General features: G+C 45.2%; 1 long non-coding RNA gene across 3 annotated transcripts; it reads left to right on the top strand.

Annotated features, from left to right (window-relative positions):
• The first annotated feature begins 230 nt into the window (after positions 1–230).
• LOC139767386 (uncharacterized) lies at positions 231–8,991 on the top strand. Of its 3 annotated transcripts, none has more exons than XR_011717058.1 (3): positions 231–481; positions 1,067–6,749; positions 8,287–8,991. It is a non-coding gene; the product is annotated as an uncharacterized lncRNA (long non-coding RNA). The 3 variants fall into 3 exon arrangements; XR_011717060.1 differs by lacking the exon at positions 8,287–8,991 and adding an exon at positions 7,838–8,260; XR_011717061.1 differs by lacking the exon at positions 8,287–8,991 and adding an exon at positions 7,769–7,886.
• Positions 8,992–9,304: the final 313 nt, after the last annotated feature.

Here is a 9,304-nt window from a genome sequence, read left to right on the forward strand (position 1 = left end):
AGGTTATCCTCGGCTCCAATTCATGTTATCTTATTCTGCACTTACTGGTTGTATACTGTTGTACCTCCAGGTTATACTCTGCTTTACCTCCATGTTGTGCTCTGCTGTTCCTCCAAGTTGTCTTCTGCTGTACCTCCAGGTTTTCTTCTGCTGCACCTACATTTTGTCTTCTGCTGTACTTCCAGGTTGTCTGCTGCTGTACCTCCAGGTTGTCTTCTGCTGCAGCTACAGGTTTTCTTTTGCTGCACTTCCAGGTTGTCTGCTGCTGTACTTCCATGTTGTCTGCTGCTGTACCTCCATGTTGTTTTCTGCTGTACCTCCAGGTTATTTTCTGCTATATTCCAGGTTCTGCTCTGCTGTTCCTCCAGGTTGTCTTTTACTCTACCTCAAGATTATCTTCTGCTATACCCCGAGGTTGTCGTCTGCTGTACCTTGAAACTGTTTGCTTCACCTCCAGGTTTTTTTTCTGCTGCATTTCCAGGTTGTCTTCTGCTTCACTTCCAGGTTGTCTTCTGCTGCACATACAGGTTGCCTTCTGCTGTACTTCCAGGCTGTCTGCTGCTGTACCTCGAGATTGTCTCCTGCTGTACCTCTAGACTGTCTTCTACTGAATCTCCAGGTTGTCTTCTGCTGTACCTCCAGGTTGTCTTCTGCTGTACTTCCAGGCTGTCCTCTGCTGTACCTCCAGGTTGTCTTCAGCTGTACTTCCAGGTTGTCCTCTACCGTACCTCCAGGTTCTCTTCTGTTGCACCTTCAGGTATTTTGCTGAGCCTCCAGTCTGTCTCCTGCACTTCAAGGTTGTCTTCTGTTGAACCTCCAAGTTGTCCTCTGCTGTACATTCAAGTTGTTTTTGCTGTACCTCCAGTTTGTCTGCTGCTCCTCCAGGTTGTCTTCTGATGTACATCCAGTTTGTCTGCTGCTCCTCCAGGTTGTCTTCTGATGTACCTCCAGGTTGTCTTCTGCTGTACCTTCAGGTTGTCTTCTGCTCCATCTTCAGGTTGTCTTCTGCTGCACCTTCAGGTAGTCTTCTGCTGCACCTCCAGGTTTTCTTCTGCTGTACTTCCAGATTATCTTCTCCTGTACCTCCAGGTTGTCTTCTGATGCACATCCAGGTTGTCTTCGGCTGTAACTCCAGGTTATCCTCTGCTCCACATTCAGGTTATCTTCTGCTGCACTTACAGGTTGTATACTGCTGTACCACTAGGTTGTCTTCTGCTGTACCTTCAAGCTGTTTTCTTCACCTACAAGTTTGCTTTTGTTGCACCTCTAGGTTCTCCTCTGCTGCACCTTCAGGTCTTTTGCTGAACCTCCAGTCTGTCTCCAGCACTTCCAGGTTGTCTTCTTTTTGAACCTCCAAGTTGTCCTCTGCTGTACCTTCAGTTTATTTTCTGCTATACCTCCAGGTTTTCTCCTGCTGCATCTTCAGGTTGTCTTCTGCTGCACCTCCTGGTTGTCTTCTGCTGGACCTGCATGTTGTACTCTGCTCCACCTTCAGGTTGTCTTCTGTTACACGTACAGGTATTATTCTGCTGTACCTCCAGGTTTTCTTCATCTGTATCTCCAGGTTGTCTTCCGATGTAACTCCAGGTTGTCTTCTGCTCCACCTTCAGGCTGTCTTCTCCTACACTTACAGGTATTATTCTGCTGTACCTCCAGGTTTTCTTCTGTATCTCCAGGTTGTCTTCTGATGTAACTCCAGGTTGTCTTCGTCTGTAACTCCAGGTTATCCTCTGCTCCACATTCAGGTTATCTTCTGCTGCACTTACAGGTTTTATGCTGCTGTACCTCCTGGTTATCTTCTGCTGTACCTCCAGGTTGTGCTCTGCTGCTCCTCCAAGTTGTCTTCTGCTGTACCTTCAGGTTGTCTTTTACTGTATCTCAAGGCTGTCTTCTGCTGTACCTTCAAGCTGTTTGATTCACCTTCATGTTGTCTTCTGCTGTGCCTCTAGGTTGTCTTCTGCTGTACCTTCAAACTATTTGCTTCACCTTCAGGTTTTTTCCTGCTGCACCTCCAGGTTGTCTTCTGCTGCGCCTACACGTTGTCTGCTGCTGTACCTCCAGGTTGTCATCTGCTGTACTTCTAGGTTGTCTTCTGCTGCATCTCCAGGTTGTGTTCTGATGTACCTCCAAAGTGTCTCCTGCTGTACTTCCAGGTTGTCCTCTGCTGTACCTCCAGGTTCTCTTCTGCTGCACCTTCAGGTTTTTTGCTGAAAACTCCAGTCTGCCTCCTGCATTTCCAGGTTGTCTTCTTTTGAACCTCCAAGTTGTCCTCTGCTGTAAATTAATGCTCTTTTCCGCTGTACCTCCAGGTTGTCTTCTGCTGCACCTACAGGTTGTCTTCTGCTGTACTTCCAGGTTGTCTGCTGCTGTATCTCCTGGTTGTCTTCTGCTCCATCTTCAGGTTGTCTTCTGTTGCACCTCCAGGTTGTCTTCTGCTCCATCTTCAGTTTGTCTTTTGTTGAATCTTATGGTTGTCCTCTGCTGCATCTTCAGGTTGTCTTCTGCTACACTTCCAAGTCTCATTGTGCTGTACCTCCAGGTTTTCTTCTGTACCTCCAGGTTGTCTTATGATGTACCTCCAGGTTGTCTTTTGCTGCAACTCCAGGTTATCCTCTGCTTCACATTCAGGTTATCTTCTGCTGCACTTACAGGTTTTATATTGCTGTAATTTCAGGTTATCTTCTGCTGTACCTCCAGGTTGTGCTCTGCTGTTCCTCCAAGTTGTCTTCTGCTGTACCTCGAGGTTGTCGTCTGCTGTACCTTCAAGTTATTTCCTTCACCCCAAAGTTTTTTTTCCGCTGTACCTCCAGGTTGTCTTCTGCTACACCTACTGGTTGTCTTCTGCTGTACCTTCAAGCTGTTTGCTTCACCTACAGGTTTTTTTTCTACTGTACCTCCCGGTTGTCTTCTGCTGTACCTTCAAGTCATTTTCTGCTTTACCTCCAGGTTGTCTGCTACTGTACCTCCAGGTTGTCTTCTGCTGTACCTCAATGTTGTCTTCTACTGTACCTTCAATCTCTTTCCTTCACCTCTAGGTTTTTTCTGTTGTACCTCCAGGTTGTCTTCTGCTGCACCTACAGGTTGTCTTCTGCTGTACTTCCAGGTTGTCTGTTACTGTACCTCCAGGTTGTCATCTGCTCCACCTTCAGGTTGTCTTCTGCTACACTTACAGGTTTTATTCAGCAGTACCTCCAGGTTTTCTTCTGTACCTCCACGTTGTCTTCTGATGCACCTCCAGGTTGTCTTCTGCTGTAACTCCAGGTTATCCTCTGCTCCACATTCAGGTTATCTTCTGCTGCACTTAGAGGTTTGTATACTGATGTACCTTCAGGTTGTCTCCAGCTGCACTTCTAGGTTATCTTCTGCTGTACATCCCGGTTGTCCTCTCCTGTTCCTCCAGGTTCTCCTCTGCTGCACATTCAGGTCTTTTGCTGAACCTCCAGTCTGTCTCCAGCACTTCCAGGTTGTCTTCTTTTGAACCTCCATGTTGTCCTCTGCTGTACCTTCAGTTTATTTTCTGGTATACCTCCAGGTTTTCTCCTGCTGCATCTTCAGGTTGTCTTCTGCTGCACCTCCAGCTTGTCTTCTGCTGTACCTGCAGGTTGTCCTCTGCTCCACCTTCAGGTTGTCTTCTGCTACACTTACAGGTATTATTCTGCTGTACCTCCAGGTTTTCTTCATCTGTATCTCCAGGTTGTCTTCTGATGTAACTCCAGGTTGTCTTCGTCTGTAACTCCAGGTTATCCTCTGCTCCACATTCAGGTTATCTTCTGCTGCGCTTACAGGTTGTATACTGCTGTACCTCCAGGTTATCTTCTGCTGTACCTCCAGGTTGTGCTCTGCTGTTCCTCCAAGTTGTCCTCTGCTGTACTTCCAGGATGTCCTCTGCTGTAACTCCAGGTTCTCTTCTGCTGTACCTTCAGGTTGTCTTTTGCTGTACCTCAAGGCTCTCTTCTGCTGTACCTTCAGGCTGTTTGATTCACTTTCAGGTTGTCTTCTGCTGTACCTCTAGGTTGTCTTGTGCTGTAACTTCAAGCTGTTTGCTTCACCTTCAGGTTTTTTTTCTGCTTTACCTCCAGGTCGTCTTCTGCTGCACCTACAGGTTGTCTTTTGCTGTACCCCCAAGTTGTCTTCTGCTGTACCTCTAGGATGTCTTCTGCTGCATCTCCAGGTTGTCTTCTGCAGTACCTCCAGGTTGTCTTCTGCTGTACTACCAGGTTGTCATCTGCTGAACCTCCAGGTTGTCCTCTCCTCTTCCTCCAGGTTCTCTTCTGCTGCACCTTCAGGTCTTTTGCTGAACCTTCAGTCTGTCTCCTGCACTTCCAGGTTGTCTTCTGTTGAACCTTCAAGTTGTCATTTGCTGTACATTCAAGTTGCTTTCTGCTGTACCTCCAGTTTGTCTGCTATACCTCAAGGTTGTGTTCTGCTGCACCTCCAGGTTGTCTTCTGCTGTACCTGCAGGTTGTCCTCTGCTCCACCTTCAGGTTGTCTTCTGCTACACTTACAGGTATTATTCTGCTGTACCTCCAGGTTTTCTTCATCTGTACCTCCAGGTTGTCTTCTGATGTAACTCCAGGTTGTCTTCGTCTGTAACTCCAGGTTATCCTCTGCTCCACATTCAGGTTATCTTCTGCTGCGCTTACAGGTTGCATACTGCTGTACCTCCAGGTTATCTTCTGCTGTACCTCCAGGTTGTGCTCTACTGCTAATTCAAGCTGTCTTCTGCTGTACTTACAAGTTGTCCTCTGCTGTAACTCCAGGTTCTCTTCTGCTGTACCTTCAGGTTGTCTTTTGCTGTACCTCTAGGCTGTCTTCTGCTGTACCTTCAAGCTGTTTGCTTCGCTTTCAGGTTGTCTTCTGCTATATCTTCAAGCTTTTTGCTGCACCTCAAGGTTATCTTCTGCTATGCCTCCAGGTGAAGACTGTCTTCTGCTGTACCTTCAAGATGTTTGATTCACTTTGAGGTTGTCTTCTGCTGTACCTCTAGGTTGTCTTCTGCTGTACCTTCAAGCTGTTTGCTTGACCTTCACGTTTTTTTCTGCTGTATCTCCAGGTCGTCGTCTGCTGCACCTACAGGTTGTCTTCTGCTGTACCTCCAAGTTGTCTTCCGCTGTACCTCCAGGTTGTCTTCTGCTGCATCTCCAGGTTGTCTTCTGCTGTACCTCCAGGTTGTCTTCTGCTATACTACCAGGTTGTCATCTGCTGTACCTCCAGGTTCTCCTCTGCCCCAACTTCAGGTTGCCTTCTGCTACACTTACAGGTTTCATTCTGCTGTCAATACCAGTGTCGGTGTACTGACTAGCGTGAGCACTGTTGAGGGAATTTATGCCACTGAAATACGTCAAATGGCTGCAAGGTTGCAACAGGCATATCCAGAGGACCTGGAGGACTGCTATCCTGATGAATCCTTCATTATGTTCAGTGCACAAAGTGCAAGTCACATGTGATGACAAGACCCTTTATATGCACTTCGTGAACTAGACACTTCACAACTGGATGTGCTTTTGCCCAACATATGAGTTGCTTTGATTATTCATGCGACTATTATGGCGCCAAATGCTGGAGGGGATCGAGCCATTAAAATATCTAGAAACATGCATTCCGCATTAGCGTTACTATAAGTTAACCCAGCATGCTATCGACTCCGTGATCAGCTTATATAGGATTTGTGTATAGTGTTATAATTTCATGCTTTACGTGTGAGGAATTAATGGTTTTAATATAGTGCCTGGCGCCCCAAGGTAGCTTAACTCACAGAGGGGCTCCACAAGTGAACACAGGTATAAGGTATCATGTGTTAAGTTCAATTCTGATATTTTCTATCACTGGCTGTCATACGTGTTATCTGCGTCTCTAGAGGATGGCGCTTTGATCACGCCGCTGGCATATCTGTCCAATCGAAAAAGATCAGTATGGAAAATGTTACTCTCCTAGACTAGTGTGGTGCCAGTCTATCATGAAAGTGATATATAGAACTCTACCTCAGCGATCAGATAGCGTTACAATAATCACCTGCTCTGCGTCTGATATCTCCTCTGATGACATTTTTTGATATTTTCGGCAGAGATGATAGGTTCCACCGAAATTTGAGATTCGAAAAGGTGGTGTTAATGGTCACAATAACACCATAAAAGATAGTACACATATTAATACAATGATCAAAATCAAAGCACTTCATTATCAGTATAAGTTCGCTTTACTATTAAGCACATTTTACTTAATATGTCACCTAGGAGAAAGTCTTTTTTTTTACCCTAACCGTTCTCTACACGTTCTCCTTTACAAGTTACGAGCTTATCCATAAGATAGATTTAGTGGTGGCAATATTAACGCCTTCATAAAACCTATAGTAATCTAGGGTAGTTATCCTTCTCAAATACATTCTCCGTCGTTCAAATATGTGACGTCAGATGTTTATGTCAGTTGACCCAGAGCAATGGTGGCTTAAGGATTTATCCAGTGTGTGTCTGTGTTTGTACAATGGTTTTAAACCCATTTTTTTGACAGTGTTACGGTGTGAGAACTGTCGACATACCAGTGGATATAAGAACAATGGCTAATTATCCTAAAGCGTCTTCATCTGGTGTACAAGACATTCAGAGAGTGTAAACATTCAGTTGTCGATGCCATGAAGATCACACACAAACAAGCGTTCGTCACAAGAGGCAGCCAAATGGAGGTCAAAGTATTATACTGCTATACATTTGGATAGAGAAGTCATGCTGAGGACGCTGCATGACCTGGACGAGGTAAGTAAGTTTTCGTTGAAATCATAAGACATGTTTGACGCTGGCGGTGAATCACTGAACGAAACCCAGGACGCAAGTGGGTGGAGCTGTTGCCATATGATTCATCGTCAAATCTTTATTATGCTTTACTTCTGGTGAAATTTATAGACGATACGAGTGAATAGTTATGTTATCTATACATTACGTAGAAGCTGTACATTTTTACATATGAGCATAAAGAATATACTTTGATTACGTGATTACGTATCGAGATATTTACTTTTTCATATACGTCTATTTAAAAGAAACTCTTAATGAACTTTGTATGACCATTTTGATGAAGAAATAGATAATTTTATCTGATATAGAGAGTATATTATCAGAAAAGACGTCAACATATTTGGTTGGTAGGATGAAGTACATGGAGACACCGAGACCGTGAGCGGGTGGGAGGGTGGGAGCCGTAGGCCTCAGACCTGTTAACACACTTCTGGATTCCAGCCCAAGTTTTCATCTCAATTTTTTTTACACGTTGTATTTATATATGTTGGTGACGTCACCTGATGTTCTGACGTCACTGTTCCATGATTAGGTCGGCCTGATGACGTCGACTTCAAAATGGTTTTGACGTCAGCATAGAAATGTTAGGAAGATTTGATCATATATTTCTTACAGTTCACTCTTTGTTAATGTTTCCTCCTGTGCTGCGTTACATAGGCTGAGTCTATCATTATCTTTTAGACCAGTGGATTTCACTCACGTGTACGTTTTTCATATGTTTCGTGGTATAAGGTTTATATTAAGTCTCTTTATAGTATCCTATAACGTGTTATAAGATGGGATCTTATATAATGATAATTCTTTTTTTTTCAACAATACTGCCATTATTTATGACCCCTTGATATGCCTTACTATATAGTAACCTGTTGCCTCTTATTGAACCTACAGTATGTCCTCAACGGTACCTGTAGGTTGTGTTTCGCTGTAACTACTGGTCATCTTCTGCTGTACCTAATCTTCGTATTCTGCTGTACCTACAGGTTGTATTCTGCTGTACCTACAGGTCGTCTTCTATTGTACCTACAGGTCGTCTTCTATTGTACCTACAGGTCGTCTTCTACTGTACCTACAGGTCGTCTTCTAGTGTACCTACAGGTCGTCTTCTAGTGTACCTACAGGTCGTCTTCTACTGTACCCACAGGTCGTCTTCTACTGTACTTACAGGTCATCTTCTACTTTACCTCTGTCTTCTACTGTACCTACAGGTCGTCTACTACTGTACCTACAGGTCATCTTCTACTGTACCTCCAGGTTGTCTTCTACTTTACCCACAGGTCATCTTCTACTCTACCCACAGGTTGTCTTCTACTGTACCTACAGGTCGTCTTCTATGCCTAGAGGTCATCTACTGTACCTACAGGTCGTCTTGTCCTGTGCCTTCAGGTTATCTTTTACTGTACCTCCAGGTTGTCTTCTACTGTACCTACAGGTCGTCTTCTACTGTGCCTCCAGGTCGTCTTCTACTGTACCTACAGGTCTTCTTCTGCTGTACCTACAGGTCGTCTGCTGCTGTACCTCCAGGTCGTCTGCTGCTGTACCTACAGGTTGTCTGCTGCTGTACCTCCAGGTTGTGCTCTGCTGTACCTCCAGGATGTCTTCTGTTCCACCTCCAGGTTGTCCTCTGATGTACTTTCAGGTTGTCTTCTGCTGTACCTTCAAGCTGTTTCCTTCACCTCCAGGTTTCTCTTCTGCAGCACCTCCAGGCTGTGCTCTGATGTACCTTCAGGTTGTCTTCTGCTGTACCTTCAAGCTGTTTGCTTCACCTCCAGGTTTTGCTTCTACTGTACCTCCAGGTTGTCTTTTACTGTGCCTCGAGGCTGTCTTCTGCTGTACCTCCAGATTGTCTTCTGCTGTACATCTAGGTTATCCTCCGCTCCACCTTCAGGTTGTCTTCAGCAACACTTACAGGTTTTCTTCTCCTGTACCTCCAGGTTGTCTACTGATGCACCTCCAGGTTGTCCTCTGCTTCACCTTCAGGTTGTCTTCTCCTCCATCTTCAGATTGTCTTCGGATGTAACTCTAGGTTATCCTCTGTTCCACCTTCAGGGTATCTTCTGCTGCACTTACAAGTTGTATAGTGCTGTACCTCTAGGTTGTCTTCTGCTGTACCTTCAAGCTGTTTGCTTCACCTCCAGGTTTATGTCTGCTGCACCTCCAGGATGTCTTCTGCTGTACTTCTAGGTTGTCGGATGCTGTACCTCTAGGTTGTCTTCTGCTGTGCCTTCAAACTGTTTCCTTCACCTCCAGATTTTTATCTGCTGCATCTCCAGGTTGTCTTCTGCTGTATCTACAGGTTTTCTTCTGCTGTACTTCCAGGATGTCTGCTGCTGTACCTCTAGGTTGTCCTCTGTTGTACCGCTAGGTTGTCTTCTGCTGCATATCCAGGTTGTCTTCTACTGTACCTCCAAGTTGTCTTCTGCTATACTTCCAGGTTGTCCTCTGTTGTACCTCCAGGTTCTCTTCTGCTGCACCTTCAGGTCTTTTACTGAACCTCCAGTCTGTCTCCTGCACTTCCA

The sequence above is a fragment of the Panulirus ornatus genome, chromosome 61, assembly GCF_036320965.1.
Source record: "Panulirus ornatus isolate Po-2019 chromosome 61, ASM3632096v1, whole genome shotgun sequence".
NCBI lineage: Eukaryota > Metazoa > Arthropoda > Malacostraca > Decapoda > Palinuridae > Panulirus > Panulirus ornatus.